Source organism: Halichoerus grypus, chromosome 7 (assembly GCF_964656455.1).
Source record: "Halichoerus grypus chromosome 7, mHalGry1.hap1.1, whole genome shotgun sequence".
NCBI classification, from domain to species: Eukaryota; Metazoa; Chordata; class Mammalia; order Carnivora; family Phocidae; genus Halichoerus; species Halichoerus grypus.
The window spans coordinates 69,161,855-69,178,596 of NC_135718.1; the positions used below are offsets into that span (position 1 = coordinate 69,161,855).

The window sequence follows — 16,742 nt, forward strand, 5'->3', positions numbered from 1 at the left end:
TGAGTCCTTCTCTAAGTGTGGATGTGGAATGGTCTAAAATGGAAGGGTAGCCTATTATGTATTTGTCACTGAGCCCAATGATGGGCCTACCAAGATGCTAACACCCAGGGTGTAGGGCCTGGTATCTGGTTGTTCGGATCAGATACGCAGGAGAAGAGAGAACCAGGTAAGAGGCAGAGTGGGAGGAGAGAGGGAGAGGGAGAGACAGGGAGAGAACACAAGAGCAAACATAAGCCAGTGCTTCTCTCACGAGGCCCGGGACATAGTGCTGATCACACACAGGGAGCTGAGCAGTCAGTACTGAGCAGCAGATGTTAGAAGGCAGGTACTGCAGGATCATGTGGCAGAAAGAGACACTCAGGTGAAGGATTACACACTTGGTTGTTGAGATTAAGAAGAGGAACCACAAAATGCTCCCACAAGAAAAGGATGCTTCCTCTGAGTCTTGAATAACCATTCATTCATTCTTTCAAGTGTTCATTAGGTTTCTGCTAGGTTCAGGAAATAGAACAATGAAACCCCCCCCCAACATTCCCACTCCACCCTCTGCCCCTTGGGGAGCTCACATCCTTATAGGTAAGTGGTAGCCAGACAGCCAGGTGGGAAAGGGTTGGCCTGGTGCGGGGAACAGCATGGGCCATGACACAGGGTCCATAGTAAGCTCGGTGTGAGTGGATATGGGGTGGGTCAAAGAGGAGGCATGCAGGGGGCAGGTGCCAGGTCCCAAAAGAGGAGTCTGTGTGCCAAGCCAAGGAACTTGAATTTTCTGCTGAAGGCTGTGAAGAGCTACTACTGATTTCAGCAGGTGGGGGTTGAGGGGGGGGGGGTCACATCTTCGGCTTAGAGCACTTGACAGCTGTGTGCAGGGTAGAGCAGCCAAGGGTGCAGGCAGGGCGCCCCCTCAGGACGTAAACCTTAGGTAAGGTGGGGAGAGGCAAGTGTGGACACAGTCAGCAGATGCCAGGGAAGGAGGTTGAGCAGCCTCTGTGATGGATTACTGGGAGCGGTGAGGGTAAGAAAGAGGATTCCAGCTGACTCCCACTTCCCAGCCTTCCACTTGGCGACGGTGCCCCTGATGGAGGGGGAAGATAGAGGAAAAGTGCCAGTTCCCGTGAAATGTGACAAGTTCAGGTTTGGGGACTTTGCTTGTGAATTCCAGAATTCCACAGGCTTCCCCTGAGAGCACTACAAGTAGGAGGCTCTTCTTCCTACAGAGGAAGTATGAACCCAAACAAGAGGGCATCGGGTGTTTGTGGAAGCTTGCTGTGTTCAGTCAAAAACCTTAAGTGTCTTCAGCATAGGAGGGGCTCACTGTTAACACCTGCCCTGCAAGGAAAGGAAACTGAGTCTCACGCGTGTTAAAAAACACTGGATGGAGAGCTAGAGCTTGGGCCTGCGATTAACGACTCTGGATCTAGTGCTCTGCCACGAAGATCCACCTGGTCAGTACCAGGGCCGTCCGAGGCTTGGGAGTGGAATTGTCAGTGATACCAGCCCAGCCCTTCTGTCCTAAAACAGCTTCAGGAATGCCAAAGGCTGAGGGTCAGCAAATTAATGACAACACCAGGAGACCTAATGTGTACACTTCTGAGGGTCCCTTGTCCAGGGAGGGTGGCAGGGGAAGGGCAGTTCTGGATTCAATATCCAAGTTTTGACGGGTGATGAATATGCTCTCCTCTGGGGTGGGGAGGCTTCGTTCCACACCCACTATCCCCGCCACCCACTGAGGAAGTTGAAGTCTGGGTCGATGGGTTCTCTGGGTCTGATGTTCCTGCTCTGTGCAAATACCCTCCCAATGTGGAGAACCTGAGTTTTTCTGGGGCGTTTTGTGTCTGACATGTATGTTGTTGGTGTTCAATAGCATATGTTATGCTAATGTAACAAATATGGCAACAGGAAAGCCAGGATGTCATTCTGGAATGTGGCTTTGCATCCAGTTTTGCAGAAGGAACCGGTCCAGGATGGGGGAAAGAGTGCATTTAAGACCGAAACTTGTGACTTGAGTGGGAAAGGAAGGGGAGGCTCCCCTCACTGTCCTCCAGAATTCCCTGCCTTCCCTGGTTCGCCTGGCCCGTGGCAGACCAGCTTTGGAAGTTGGTATTAATAGTTTGCAGCTCTCATCTTCATGAAACAGAGAATTGCAAGTTCTTCACTTGATGCCTAGTTAGGCAAACCAACAGGTTGACACCAACTGGCTGGAACAGGCATTTTTAATAAAACTTACCTCTGAGTTAAAAATGCTGCCTCAGAGATTTTGTGCTGAAACAAACGAAAAACTGACGGGTGGCATCTTTCATGCAAAACTTCTGCTGGGGCTAAAGTAAAATGTCTGATAAAGTTGTTTGCCCATAGGGGTAGGATTAATTGGATTTTCTCTCTTGCCCCCTCACATCTGGCATGCTGTTATGATGACAGGACCACAGAAGTTTTAATAGTTTTAAAAGCTGAATCATAGTTTGTAGTTTTAGCATTTGAACTACTGAGTGAAAACCGAGGGAAGGAGTACAGTAGGAGAGTACGTTCCTGCAATCCTCCAGGGATAATTTTTGTTTGTCTGAAAATGTGTTTGTCTGAAAGCCCAAGCCTGATGTAGCCTGTCCAGAGCAAGCCGGCGGGGAAGCGAAGCCTCAGCTGAAGACACAGGATTATTTTAGGCTCTCTTCTTTCAAAAGCTTCAAAGAGTGCCTTCTCATGCTACTGGGTGTGGATGGCCTGGGATGATGTACGTGGGCTGTGTCACCATATTCTGGATCTTTCTTGAACAAGTCGATCTACAAATGTGTCAGTGTACAAAGAAATGAGCCTCTGAGGACTCGTCTCTCTGGAGGTGCAAAAGGAGGAGGAAAGAGCAAGGGAAGGAACTGTGGGGAGCTTGTGTGAAATCAGAGGAACCTAGACTCTAAGTCAAATGACTCCTATTCCCTCAGCCCAGTGAGCAATCCCCTCACGGTGATTTTACTCCTTAAACAACACTGGCAAGACTCCCTCTTTATAATTTCTGTGTGGTAAGCCTTCAAAATCCTTGGGTAGTTTCTGTGAGCTTAATGTTCCAGGTGAGGTTAGTTGTTAAGGAAAGAACTTTCATGAAAGCAAGGCATGTCTGAGTTTTCAAGAAAAGAATACAAACACGGAGGCAACCAAAATGTCCTTTTCTTTCTCTTTCTTCCTCCAGGTGCTAAATATGGCAGTTGAGTCTGTCCAAGTTTGCATGTATATTTCCAGACTTGTGTCTTATGGAATACAAATAATATAGATTTCTCAAGTTTTTTGGCAATTTATTCCCCTTAGCTAAATTTTGCAAAATGATCTAAAATACCCAGTGCTCAGCCCCAGAAGCCAATAAAACAGGATGAAGATTTGGGTCGTGATTTGGAAACAAGCAAAATGGAACAGACCTGTCTGCTTTCTAATATGATTTTATTTTAAATACGAGTCCTTATTCTACTTTCCCCCAGTATCAGACAGCTGGTTCCTTCTTGAAGCAACTCTTGAAGACAGATGGACCAACCGTTGCCTCAAAGTATTGGCTTTTCCTATGGCTGCCATTTTCCCCATTTCTCTTAGTGCCTCCTTTTCTTCACTTGCCAACCTATGTTCTCCCTGGCACCAAGCAGATATCTAGAGTTGACTATTTCTTTCCCATTTGATGATGGAAAGATGAACATAAGGTACCAGACTGGGTTATTGCATTCATTGACAGATGGATTTGCTCCATTCATATAAAGAGTTCCTTTTGCAGAATATCTGAGTTCTGGTGCATCCTTTAGCTGGATGCATAATCCTCCTCACCAAGCTTCTCTCTCAGACTCGTATGTTGTGAGTCATGCCATGAAATCTACAGGACCAGGTAGCTGTGACCTGGCCATTAGTCCGGTTTCTCTGTGTTGTAATACAAATACCTCTTTCTGTTATTTAAAACATGGGATTATTTGTAGGTAGTCACTCCAGAGATGGACATAACTGAATTTACTTAGCATTTAAATTAATTATGGATATCAAATCAATGTGAAGGAGTGGGGAAACAAATCAGGGATTGATGTCTACTATCTGTTCCATTTTAATTTGAGGACCCTTTATATGTAAAGGTGAACCACTCCTTGCTTTACGGTTGGAGTATTTCACTCACGAGTAGGTGAGTTACATATATAACAAAGTACTATACAGTGGTGAAAGCGAGTGGGCTATAGCTACACATATCAATGTGGACAAATCTCATAGACATAATCTCAGTGAGACAAGCAAGTTCCAGAAGAATGCATACAGTACAGTACCAACTATTTATTTAAAAACATGGAAAGCAACATTCTATGTTTTAAGGATGCATACAAAGCAAGGGAAAGGATAAATAGGTGCATGGGGATGATAACTACCTAAAAATCATCACCTCTGGGGCAGGCAGTGGGCACAATGTAATCTGAGGGTCTTTAACAGGTTCAGTAAAATTTTCTTTTATGAACTGGATGATTGGTCCTTGGTGTTTATTTTACAGTCTTTGTCTCTTGTATATTGTCAGTGTTACAGAACACATTTAAAGAAAAGGAGAAAAACTGTGGCAATGGACAAGGTCTGAGAGTGCCCAGGGGTGGATTTATGAGTCAAGAAGAGCACCTGCAAATTCTTGGCATGCCAGCCCTAGGCTCCCAGGCACAGGGGAGGTGGCCATGGATGGGGAAGCTGTGGGTGTTTGAACAGGTGAGGCAGGTGGCAGGAAGGGCAGATTCCTGGTGGAGGAAGGAGGTGAGAGATGCCAGGAAGTCTCTCTCTCCTGGGGAGGTAACAATCCACACAGAGGCAGCCTTGCCTTGGCCCAGGGAGCCTGGAGAGGAGTGTTCTCCCCAGTCCCCCAACCCTACTGAGCTGCTGTGCACCTCACCCGCGCAGCTCACGCAGGGGCCTAGAGATTGTTTTCTTCTTGCCTGGTCCAACCTGTGTGATGAGTTGTGATTTAGAGAACAGAATTCCAGCTAAACCAGCTTGCCGCAGCCCTGTAGCCTGGCATTCCTGCATGGGGTCCTCTGGGGAGGCTGGGCAACCCCATATTTCTTGATGTGAGAAGTGTCTTCACCCTGGCTCTCAGAGCCCCAGGGCCATGTTTCTGGTGTCCTGACTACCCTCCCTACAAAAAGAGCAACTGTCAGCTGGCAGATTTTGTGGACTTCAGCAAGCAGAGGCTTCCACGCTCCTGCTGGAAAGCAGCTGAGTTGTCTGCAAAGGCTCTGCGTTCTGGGTCTGCCTGTGATGGCTGTTTTGCCTTTCCCAGACTCCACATCCTCAGGTGCAAGGTGGGATGGCATGGGCACATGGGCAGGACAGGCCGTCCTTGTATGGAGTGTGGGCTACATGCCACCAAGACTGAGGCTGAAGCCTGGGCAATACTTGGGATTATTTATAAATGCAGAGACACATATCAAATGGAGGGGAAGAAAGAGACAGATGTGAACCCCAAGCCAGAGAACAAAACATTTTGTATGTAAGGTACCATTTTCAAATCTTCACTAGTGCGGTAAAACATCGAAAGTCCCTACTTATTAAAGAATCCTAGTAGGCAATGTGTAGGTGCATGAAGGATGAGCTTTCCTTTTAGACAGGAAGGCCACCCTGTCTCTGGAATCTTAAGGAGCACCCTTCCCTGCTTTACAGGTGAGGGACTGGAGACCCTGCAAGGTGAAAGGCTTGGCTGAGCGCACAAGGAAATGATAGAGCTGCAGCTAAACCGTTGGATTTCCAGTGCTCTGCCTAGAGTTTCTCCCACCGTACATGTGCCTGCTCCATTCTGTGCCGTCTTTCCTCTTTCTTTCATCTTTCTTCCCATCTCTTGCCCTTGGGTGAATCTGTAAAGCAAGTAGGGGGTGTAATAGAAGACGTTACCGGGAGCGCCTTCTGAAAATTACCTTCCCTAAAGCTTTTTAGAAGAATATGTCACCTGTCATCCATAATCCAGGCTGTGCTAAAAAGACTGAAATTGGCTAATGCTAAAGGGAGCTGTGATTTGTTCCATATTTATTATTCTAGTACTTTTGGTTTTTGGAACTGTTGTTATGAGAAATTGTTTCTCCTAGATTCCAGAATTTGCTTAGGGAGTGCTTTTCTCTTTGATTTGCTAAAAATTTGATTTCCTCTCATGGATTTCTCAAGGAGTACCGTGAAGGCACTTGGTTACTCTTTATGGCACAGAGCTTTAATACAAACCATGCATATTTTAACTCTGTTCATGGGAGTGATATCTGTGCCTTGGATGGCTCTGATCTTGTGTGAGCAAGAAGCACAGCGACCGCTACAACATAGCAATGGAAAGTTCTTTTTCAGGAAAGTCCCTATGAAGTTCGGTACTGAGCGTACACAGCACAGCATTGTCTATAGCATTCATCAGGCACAAATCAATCCGCCTTCATAAAGCAAAAGTCAAAGTCAAAGAGAGAAGGCACATCAGTTTTGCTTTTTTTTATTTTTAACCCATAACACGGAGTATGTGGAATTCCTTAAAAATGACACTGTACAATTCCATTTTTGTGAGGTAACTAGAATAGTCAGGTTCGTGGAGACGGGAGTGGAATGGTGGTTCCCAGGGGCTGGAGAGAGAGGGAATAGGGAGCTCGTGTTTAGCGGATACAGAGTTTCGGTTTGGGAAGATAAAACGTTTGGAGACAGATGGTGGTGATGGTTGCACAACAATGTGAATGTACTTAATGCCACTGAGCTGTACACTTAAAAATGGATAAAATGGTCAATTTTATGTTATACATTTTACCCCAGTAAAAAAAAGATTAAAAAACGACACTACATCCTGGTGATTTCAGACATCTATTTACTGAGAATCCCACCTGAGAATGTATTCTGTCTCCATACTGAATGTGGTTTTTATTCTTTTCCTTTGGGTGTTATGTTCAGCATTTTTAATTTTTTTAATAGCTAAAGCTATGTCACATTTCCTCCTGTGACAAAGAGAGGGATTAAGTGTGGTGCATTCATCTCCCACCATCTGTTAGACAGCTCCTCTGAAGCCTTCTGGAAGCTGAAGGGCGGGGATGCTCACATGGCGTCTCTCAGCTGCCGCTTCCTTGTCCACTGGCTCAGGAGAGACCCGCCTTCCACCGTCTTAAAATATAGTGTATTAATAGAAAAGTTGAGGTAGAGTCAGGGCAACAGATCAAGACACAACAGCCATTGTAAAGATACTTTGTGACTCACAGAACCCCGGGGGCACGCCATGCCTTGGGGCCGCCCACGGAAGCTCCGGGACGCAGAGGGAGAGTGGGGAACCGTGAACCTTGGTCTCATCAATAGAGATTTCACAGGCATAATGGGCACCCTCTTATTGCAGATGGTAAAATTTTACCACATTTGATTCACATCACCCTCTGGTTTTATTTTTTATTTTTTTAAATTTTTAATTAAATTTAAAAAAATTACAAATACACTGATGTCCCATATCCTACAATGTGGAGAGTCTGTTTTCCCCCCTCAGTGTCTTTGTCATACAGAGTTTTAAATTTTAAACTAGAGGACTTTATCTTTTCCTTTATTGTTCATTCTTTCTATTTTTTGTTTAATACATTCTTTCCTACTCCATATCATGTAAATATCTTCTATATTTTCTTCTGAGTTTTAAAGTTTTGCTCTATACCTTTATTTATTTTTTTAAAAATACATTTTTTTAAAATTTCCATCTGGGATTTATTGTTGTGTTTGGCATCAAGTAGGGTCCTAATTTTGTCTTTTACATATGAATACCCGATGTCATCATGATATCTATTGATCTGTGTGCCACTTGTGTGTGTGTATGAGTGTGTGTGTGTGTGTGTGTGCGTGTGTGCATGCATCTTCTTTTAGGTCGTTATACTATTCCATTGATCTGTTTGTCCTCTGCACTAATACCACACTGTTTAATTGCTCTGGCTTTATGGTTTATAGTACATTTTGATATGTGGTAGGACTTACCCCCTCCTCCCCTCCCCCCGTTCCTTCTCTCCCCACGTAGGACTAACCATCCTTTGTCTTCAAAGTTGTCATGGCTATTCATGGTCCTTTAGGATCGTCTTGTCAGATTTTAACTGGATTGCATTGAATTTATGGATAAAGTATTTGAGAGGAAGGCCAAATTTATATTATTGACCTTCCCCTTCATGAACATTTCATATGACTACATTTGTAGAGTGTTCATTATTTATACAGTTTTGCTGTTGTTGTTAAATTTATCCTGTGATATCCTCAGATTCTTTTTTCTATTACAAATGCTAACTAAAAAAACCCCCAATCCTCCAAAACCAAAAACAGAAAACAAACCCGCTCCCAATCAGTTTTTGTTGCCTTACATTGTGTTTTATATGATCTTGTTTCCAGCAACTTTGCTAGAATTGTCTTGGTTTTTTATAGCTTCTCTTTGATTTTCTGTAAAGGAATCATGTCCTTTGTAGATAATGGTGTTTTGTTCTCTTCTTTCTATTCCTTACTCTTTTCATTGCTTCCCCCACTTGTCTTATTTTGCATAGATGCACTGATACCTGATGTCCTTGGGTTTTATCTGATATTAAAAGGTAAAATTCTAAGGTTAGACTGTTATGTGTGATGTTTGTAATTTTGACAGATACATTATTAGATTAAAACCATTTTTTAATTGTATATATGTACATATATCTGTATATATACTTATATATATTTCATTTAACACATTGAAATGGTAAATTAAAGTCATAATTAAAATTCTGTTTTATAGTACCATATAATCTACACACAGTGAAATGCACAAATATGAAGTGTACAGTTTGATGAGTTTTGAGAAATGTATATATCCATGTAATTTACACCCTGTAAAGCTATAGAGTCTCCTCCGTCCAGAGTATCCTTTGCAGTTAACTTCCCACCCCCACCCCCTGATTCCCTGGCCAGACAAGTAGTCTGATTTCTATCAGTATAGGTAAATATTACCTATTCTAGAAACTCTAGAAAAATGGAATTATACTGTAGACATTCTTTTCTGTCTGTCATCTTCTATTCAGCATGTTGTTGAGGTTCATCCATATTGTTGTGGGTATCAGCAGTTTATTTCTTTTTTATTACTGAGTAGTATTTCATTATATAAATGTACTATAATTTGTTTATTCATTTTCCTGTTAATATTTTTTAGTATATGTGCTGCCGAAGCGAGCACCATTTTCCTGTTAATAGACATTGGGGTTGTTTCTAGTTTTTGACTAATATGACTTAAGCTTCTATGAACATTCTTGTCATAAGTCTTTCTGTGTTTTCATTTTACTTGGGTTCATATCTGAAAGTGTAAATACTAGATTGTAGTTTAGGCATACGTTTAACTTTATGAGAAACTTCCAAAATTGTACCACTTTATATTTCTACCAACACTGTTGGAGAATCCTAATTGTTTTATATCATTAAGATTAGATGTTGTCTGTCCTTTTTATTTTAGCCATTCTAGTGGCTATGTATGGGTGACTAATGCTTAAGTACTTTTTCATGTGTTTATTAACCATTTATATATTTTTCCTTTGTGAAGTTCCTGTTCAGATCTTTTGCTGACATTTTGTTGTTGTTGTTGTTTTTTTAACTATTAAGTTGTAGGGGAGCTTTTAAATATTTTGGAATCAAGTCTTTTGTCAGGTATATATAATTACACCTACTATATTCCCTCCTACTCACAGGACTTTCCTGTTCATTTCTTTTTTTAAAAAATTTGTATTTTTATAATTTCTCCAGTTTATTTTGAAAACAATCTTTTCTGACATGTATCCACATGAATTTTAGATTAATTAACTCACAGTAAATAGAAATGACCTACATGTGCCTATAAATTAAGCACTGATGAGTGTTTATTAACATATTGGTATTTAAGTATCCCAACATAAAAGAACTTTTGCTAACTTTTTAATTATTTTTCCCTCCTAAGCTAATTTATTTTTGACATTTGGGTTATGTATGCATAAAAAAGCAGACACGTTCTGCAAACTGACCATGAGATAAACCAGCATACAAGTGTCTTTTCTGGATATGATTAAATTTCCAGGGGCAAAGTGGTTCAAACGGGAGCAAATGAGCCCACTTCCTTATAAAATAAACTAAACAAAAACTAGGGAGTATTAAAGGTGCTAAGATTAATTCCACAAATCTTTTTCTTTTTTCTGTCTTTTAAATATGCAAGCGTGCACTATGAATATGTATGAATGAACACTTTTCATCTAGGTTGTAAGCTCCCATGGATGGTAAAAGGCCCTGGAATAAGGAGGTAGTGCAGGGGAACGGGGCATTCATCCTCATCAAGTTGTCCACAACCTTAGGGAAGAGGTAGAACAGAAGACTTATAAGCCTCAGTGGGCTCAGATGTTGATCTGGGTCTTAAAGTAATGCTCATTTCATCATGTTCTATTTTGTTTGTTCCACATTTTTTGTAACTAGAGCAAAGTGGGAGGTTCAACTAGTCTAAGAAGACTTTATGTACCCCACCAATTGTCTCGATCAAAAATTTTTATTTATTCTTCTGCCAAACACAGCTACTGAATTTCATCTTTAATTATTTTTTAAGATAAGAAAGAGCAAGTCAACTGAAGAAACAGCTGTGGGCTTGAGCTATGGAATGTTCTCGCACTTTGACACATGGACTGAGATGCAGAGGCTGTGGGATTAGCCCCATTGGCTGCATCAGGGAATGGATGCAGTGTCAGCACAGCTTCTCCAAGAACACTCTACAGCACCTTTCACACTGCTGGTAGATAATCTTGAGCTGGAGTCTCCCATAATAGGGATCTTCAGTGATATGTCGCTTTCGTGGATAATAGCTCCCAAGTGGTTCAATTTTAGCTTTGCCATTTTTAACTTGCTTCCTTTTTCTATTCAAATCTCTCATATTGCTTTCATCCACACGTAGTGTATAATCAAATGTGGCAAAGTCTTCTTGGTAACCTGCCTGGACAATGTGATTCATGGGAGTACCATGCTCCTTCATGCAGTTGTGCCTTTGATAATCAGGAGGGTTTTCTATTTCATGCATGGCTGTTGCGGCAGTCCACCCTTCAATTATCGACAACATTTTGATCAGTTACAAGTTTTCGGAAAATTGCTTCTGCAATGAGTGATTGGCAGATGCTACCCAGATGCAGCCACAGCACTGATGTGGGCACCTGTTTGGCCATCTTCCCATGCACGCCGAGGCCGCTGCTGACCGCCTCAGAAGATTTCTCCTGCTCATTTTCACAATGGTGTCTTTTGAAGAGTTAAAGTTTCTAATTTTGATGAAGTCCATTTGATCTATTTTCTTCCTTTATTGTGTTAATGTAGTTAGCTACACTGATGATTTTCAAATGTTAAGTAACATTTTTTCCTGCATAAACCATAGTTGATCATGAAATATTACACTTTTTACAAATTGCTGGATCTGATTTACTTACTATTTGGTTAAGTGTTAATGAGAGAAATTGCTCTGTATTTTATATCAATGTTATGCTGCCCTCATAAAATTTTTTGAGAAGTATTCCTTTCTCCTGAAAGTTTGTGTAAAACTGATATTTTTTCTTCCTTAAATATTTAATAATATTTAATAGTAAAGCCACTTTACTATGGAGTTCTTGAAAGTAGGGTTTAAAGTGCAAATTCAGTTTCTTTAATAGATATATGTTTCTCTTCTCAATTCTATCAAATAATTTATTTCAATGCTCCATTATTTAAGTATTTTGATACTTCAAGTATTTTCATGCTCTATCAGAAGCATATACATTTAGGATTGTCTACATACCCACTTTATCATTATGAAATATTCCTCTTTATTTATGTCAATACTCTTTTTTTCCTGTTGTCTGGTAGAAATATAGTTACTTCAGCTTTCTTATGATTAGTGTTAGCATGATATGTCTTTTTTTCATTCATTTTAACCTATCTATGTCTTTATGTTTCAAGTGGGTTTCCTGGAAACATACTATAGTTTGATATTGCTTTTTTATCCAGACTGATAATTTCCTTCTTTAACTGGAGTCTTTAATTCACTTATATTCAGTGTAGGTATTAATATGTTCGAGTGTAAGTCTAGTGCCATGCTGTTGTTTTCTATTTTTCCCATATGTAATTTTTTCTTTTTTATCCTTTCTCTGTCTTACTTTAGAATTGAGTATTATTTTTAGTATTCTATTTGATCTCTTCTCTTGGATTTTTATTATCCCACTTTGTTTTATTTTCCTTGCTGGTTGCTCTAGGGTTTATACAATGCACCTTTAACAGTCTTAATTCAAACAGTATTATACCACATTATATATATATATATTTATTATATATACCACTTACATATAGCTATTATTATTCTTTTACTTCTACATATGTTATAAACCCTAATCAATAAGGGTTTTAAAATTAAATTATTGTTCTCCTTCCTAGGATAAATTATTACTGGAGTTTTACTAATTTTTAAAGCATTTTTGCATCTGTATTAATAAGTGAAATTATAATTTTGTATCTTCATACTAACTTTTTCCATTCTTGGTATCAAGATTATACCAGTCTCATGACATGACTGGGAAAATGTCCGGGCACCATCGTCCTGTACCTGGACCGTTGCAGTAGCCTGAGAGCTGTTCTTTACCCCTTCACTCTTGTCTTATCATATACCTCTGCCTCCAAGTCCATGGACCACAGTGTGGTTTTTCTAAAATACACATCCCTTGCCTAAAACATGAAACAGTTCATGGCTCATTTTGGCAACTTAGTAATTATTTGTTTTCTAGGGTTTCTCTAGCATCGTGCAAGCCGAAGTGATGTCATGTGACCACTGGTGTTGGCTGGTATTGGGTCACAGCAGCTTTTCTACCACCCTATTCCCACTTCCTATGGTGCTTTAGTTTTGCCAATAATGTCTATTAACAGCTAACTCCCCACTGTCATTTTTCATGCAGTTACCTGTGTGGTGTGATCTGGGGTCTAGTTAGAAGGGAAACATTTAAGGAATGGTCATGAGTATGGCACTGCAAGTGCAGTGACCTAACATTCTATGCATTTTTCCTGAATTTGGGATCCAGAGCAGACTTTTACAAGAGGGATAAACTGTTTAAATATGTGGTCTAAAAAATCTGCCCGTTTTAAAGCTGCATCTTCACAGAGGCACCTGCACCTCTAAGGTCTAGCTTCTACTGAGAGCTAGCCCCTCAGGAGATGCTGATGAGGTGCCATTTCTGAAACTTTTGGAAAAGAAATATGTTAAATGCATGTTTTTTCCATTTTAGTTCATCTTCTTCACTATTCTCCCTTCTTCAATAAATGGTAGGATTTCATTGGTCTTCCTGATGCCCTTGTAGAAAGTGGGCCAGAGCACTACAACATAATCATCCCAGTTTTATGGAGGAGGACTTTGAGGCTCTCAGAGGTTGTGTCAGTGGCCTGGGGCACGCATGACCATGCTGTGGAGCAGGGAAGCAAACTATGGCCCGCTGTCAGGCTTGGTCTGGATCTCAGTGTCCTGGTTTCCTCTTCCTGGGCACCACTTTCCTTGTAAGACTGATGTGAGGGATTAAAGACCACAGTATGTAAAGCACCAACATAGTGTCCTGCACTGAGTTGTTCAATAAATATTATACCTGTAACACACATCAAATAAAGTTCCCACCACTGGGAATTGAAGTACTGTCTATAATTCTGTCCACCAATTCAATAGATTTTTTGAGCACTGACTTTCGAGGTGCCAGGTCTTTTGTCAGGTCCTGTGAGTGAAACAAAGGGGATTGAGCAGTGGTCCCTACCTTGCTGGCATCACTGACTGGTAAGGGATCCACAATCACAATGCGACACCAGGAGGGCAGTGGGAGCAGAGAGGGGGAGGGATTTCATTTTGCCGGGCAGCATTTCACAAGACTGCAGAGGGGAGGTGACACTGGAGGTAAATCTTGAAGGATGAGTGGAATTTCATCAGACAGAGGGTGTGGGGCAGGGCCCTCGCAACGGAGGGAGGGCATACTGCATTCAGACCATGGTGAACTGACTTGCACATGCTTCTGCCAGAGTCACAAGAGGTCTTGAACTAATAGTCAACCCTGCTCTAGTTTCTTTGTCACTGTGTCTTTTCTTTGAAATGAATGGAGCTTTTTCATCTTTTATCCTTATTTTTCTCCTCTCTGGGTTACAGTGGCAGATTGTTTTATTTTCCCCTGATAAATTGACTGCCCGGATAGTATTTCAGTTATCATTTATGGAACAAGGCCAAGGTAGTTCTTTCATATATGTAGCACTGACTCAATTGTCCTTTCCTTTCCTCTTTCTGTGACAGCCTTCAGCCTATTTGTGACATCGGAGAAACTTTCTGACAGTGACATTTGGCAGTCATTTATTGTATAGTCTGCTGCTCTCGGTGCTTGAAAGCAAAGCTATGTGGCTGGTTATGAGCTGGTGACCATGTCCCGGTATGGTAACCAGGCCCCCTGGTGCATCGGGTGTTTACATCACACCCGATCTTGGCATATTTGGGAGTGGATAGAGCTTTATCTGTCAGTTGCTCCTTTAGGGTTACTTAGGCCAGGGGTGTTCTATTTTTTCCCCCCAAATCAGTGAAGATTTAGTTCCAAGTGGTAAACCACCAAAGTAGAGTTTGAGCAGCTTATTCCTGGGACAAGGGGTGGAGGGGACACTTGATTAAATATATACAGTGAATATTTGTTGAATCTCATTGCAAGCACTTTTCTACTTCATGAGAAGTAGGAGGTGTGGTTGCTGCCCTCGAGGGACTTAAAATAGAACCATGGAGGGCGCCTGGGTGGCTCAGTCGTTAAGCGGCTGCCTTTGGCTCAGGTCATGATCCCAGGGTCCTGGGATCGAGTCCCGCATCAGGCTCCCTGCTGGGCGGGAAGCCTGCTTCTCCCTCTCCCACTCCCCCTGCTTGTGTTCCTGCTCTCGCTGTCTCTGTCAAATAAATAAATAAAATCTTTAAAAAAAAAATAGAACCATGGAGAAATATACATACACATTAGATAAAATAGCAAGATGTCATCAAGTGAGTTAAAGCAGTATAACACGTACACAGAAGTGCGAGCAGAGAAAGCGTTGAATCTGTATATACTCAATTTAGGTCAAAGTCATGACTTTGACCCCCAGTAAATGTTAAATAATGGCAGTAATAAAATTGCTTACAATCACACATAATAATCCAACCACAGACATGTCTGTGTCCTTAGGATCTAAAAAAATGAATTACATACTGATTTTAGAAAGAAAGAATTGCATTTTCTTGTTTTCCCATGTGGAGGGGGACCTGCAGTCATTCAACTGGACAGATTGTCCAGAAGACGAGGCAGCGTTGGCCAGGAAGGTCTGGGGTCTACGCTGGGCAAGGTGAAGGATATTTTGACTGAATAAAAATCTTCTTTAACTCCATTGCAAGGAAGGAAAAGAGAAGAAAAACTTGGCCTTTCACTCCCTCACCATGGAAAGTTTTGGAGTAAATAGAACACGGCAAAACAAAATGTAATTTGGGAACTGACGTTGAAAGTCAACAAGGAAAGGTAGAAATAGTTGCTGATGGTTCTATATCAATAAATAACTAGACCAGATGGAAGGACCACGTGACAAATATTACCAGAAAATTCTCCTAACACTGGCTAAGCAGTGTGGATTTTCCCCACCATTCAGCCACAAACTGCTTGTGTCCTGTGGATTTTTCGGACTAGTTTCTAAGGGGTCAGGAAAAGAATAGAAGTTTGCTTTATGCTCCCCGTTTGAAACTCTTGGGCAGTGGTTCTCAAACTGCAGTGTGCCATAGAATCACCTGGTGGGCTTGTTAGATGCAGATTGCTGGGCCCTCAGAGTTTCTGATTCCATAAATATAGGGCCTGAGGATGTATGGCTCTAAGAAATTCCCAGGAGATGTTGACGCTGCTGGTCTGGGACCACATTTATGAGAACCACTGCTTTTAGGTGATGTGGACCCTGACCTACTTGCAGGTTTCTTGCATGACCCTCTTGACTCTCATCAATAGTGATACAGCTTTGGGAAAATCAAACCGTGTGTGGGGATCTTGTCTACCCCTTGATCTGTGCCTTTCCTTTTGTTATTCAACATGGCTGTAGGTTTTACCTAATTAAATGCTGCATCTGGATGGTCTGATTAATTTTGAGGATGGAATTATTCTTACAGCAATAAGTATTTGGTTAGATCTTTGCTCTCTTCCCTATCAAAGCCTGAGGTTTGATTTCTTTATACATATATTTTAATAATCATCACCATTAGTGCTGAAATTAGAGATAAAAAAATCACAATCACCCTGGTATATTTTTAGCATCTAAGCATGAACATTTGATTATTGTTTTCTGTTGAGTTTGTCATATGTTCCTGTAATTTCCAATAAAAGAGAAAAGTACTTTTTGTACCAAATAGGTTTGCCTACAGTGGCCAAATGTAGAGACTTCCCATTCTGTGTTATTTTATACTTCCTACTCCTCTCCTGCTTCCCCAAATAGACACATTATATATAAGACTAGATTTATTGGATTTTCATGATTTATACAGGAATGTATAAGTGACTCTGGTGTATCCAGGATAAAGATTTTATTCCCAGGGTAAAATCTTCTGAAGCTGTGCAATGAAAATAAAATTATTTTATTTATTACGGCATTAACTTAAGATGCATTCTTCTGAATAGTCCAGCCTGTGTTTGGGATTTAAGTGTCTCTTGCCCCTGCTGCCTTTCATGTCTGTTTTCATCAGGGACTGTGGCTTAATCTTCTTCTTCCTCCTTGCCCCACAACGGGAGATGGTTATTAGCAGCTAA

At 41.2% G+C, this 16,742-nt stretch overlaps 1 protein-coding gene and 1 pseudogene across 1 annotated transcript in view; one reads left to right on the forward strand and one right to left on the reverse strand.

Annotated features, from left to right (window-relative positions):
- Window positions 1-16,742, forward strand: part of DISC1 (DISC1 scaffold protein) — a 366,980-nt gene that overhangs the window by 230,123 nt on the left and 120,115 nt on the right. The gene's annotated exons all lie outside the window — the stretch shown is intronic.
- Window positions 10,667-11,138, reverse strand: LOC118545732 (low molecular weight phosphotyrosine protein phosphatase pseudogene; annotated as a pseudogene).